The sequence below is a fragment of the Limulus polyphemus genome, unplaced genomic scaffold, assembly GCF_000517525.1.
Source record: "Limulus polyphemus unplaced genomic scaffold, Limulus_polyphemus-2.1.2 Scaffold7974, whole genome shotgun sequence".
Classification (NCBI taxonomy): domain Eukaryota; kingdom Metazoa; phylum Arthropoda; class Merostomata; order Xiphosura; family Limulidae; genus Limulus; species Limulus polyphemus.
The window spans coordinates 20,333-21,997 of record NW_013673584.1 but is presented as its reverse complement, the minus strand read 5'-3'; positions in this window follow the sequence as shown (position 1 = coordinate 21,997).

The window sequence follows — 1,665 nt, the reverse complement described above, 5'->3', positions numbered from 1 at the left end:
AAGATCATAACAAACAACAAAGATCATAACAAACAACAAAGACCATAACAACCAACAAAGATCATAACAACCAACAGAGATCACAACAAACAACAAAGATCACAAGAAACAACAAAGATCATAACAAACAACAAAGATCATAACAAACAACAAAGACCATAACAACCAACAAAGATCATAACAACCAACAAAGATCATAACAAACAACAAAGATCATAACAAATAACACAGATCATAACAACCAACAAAGATCATAACAACCAACAAAGATCACAACAAACAACAAAGATCACAACAAACAACAAAGATCATAACAAACAACAAAGATCATAACAACCAACAAAGATCACAACAAACAACAAAGATCATAACAAATAACAAAGATCATAACAACCAACAAAGATCATAACAACCAACAAAGATCACAACAAACAACAAAGATCATAACAAACAACAAAGATCATAAATTTCAACTAATATCATAGTATTTAACAAAGAGTTCCGATAGCAGGAATTGGAAAGATCTAGCAATTCTACCAAATTTTTTGCAAGTGAAATTAAAGACAAAATAAGCTGAAAGCAGCCATTTTCTAACTACTCGTGGCGTTATTCTTGGAGTCAGTTTATATCCTTTGGACGTTCTAGGGATATTATGTAGGACTATCCCCCAGTGGCACAGCGCCATGTCTGCGGACGTACAACGCTAGAATCCGAGTTTCGATACCCATGGTGGGCAGAACATAGATAGTCCATTATGTAGCTTTGTGCTTAATTACAAACAAATCTTCGGACGTTCTAGAGATATCATGTAGAACTATCTTAAAAATGAGTACCCCAGTGGCACATCGGCATGTCTGCGGACTTACAACGCTAGAATCCGAGTTTCGATACCCATGGTGAGCAGAGCATAGTCCATTGTGTAGCTTTGTGCCTAATTACAAACAAATCTTAAAAATGAACTTCAGTAAATTTTTAATTTTTAAACTTCTCGGATTTAATAGAGATAATAAGTTTCTAAACGCGTTACATTCTTTTAAACGTGAGAAACGTTGTTTTAATACCGAGTAAAAGGCAAGCAATTTACCTCAACTAAAATACCTAGACAGAAAATATGAATACCCTCTTAGCTAGCTAAGAACTCATGAAAGATTATCTGATCTAATCCAACAATTGGATTTTAACATCCACTATTAATTTGTGTTAGCCCTGAATTGGTGAAGGATTATCTGATCTAATCTAATAATTGGTTGTTAACATCTACTACTAGGCTTGTGTTGGAGAAGGATTATCTGATATAATCCAACAATTGTTTGTTAACATCTACTACTAGGCTTGTGTTGGAGAAGGATTATCTGATATAATCAACAATTGGTTGTTAACATCTACTACTAAGCTTGTGTTAGCCCTGAACTGGTGAAGGATTATCTGATCTAATCTAATAATTGGTTGTTAACATCTACTACTAGGCTTGTGTTAGCTCTGAACTGGTGAAGGATTATCTGATCTAATCTAATAATTGGTTGTTAACATCTACTACTAATCCTATGTTAACCCTAAACTGGTGAACGATTGTCTGATATAATTTGTTTTTTTTGTTTTTTTTGAATTTCGCGCAAAGCTACACGAGGGCTATCTGCGCTAGCCGTCCTTAATTTAGCCGTGTAA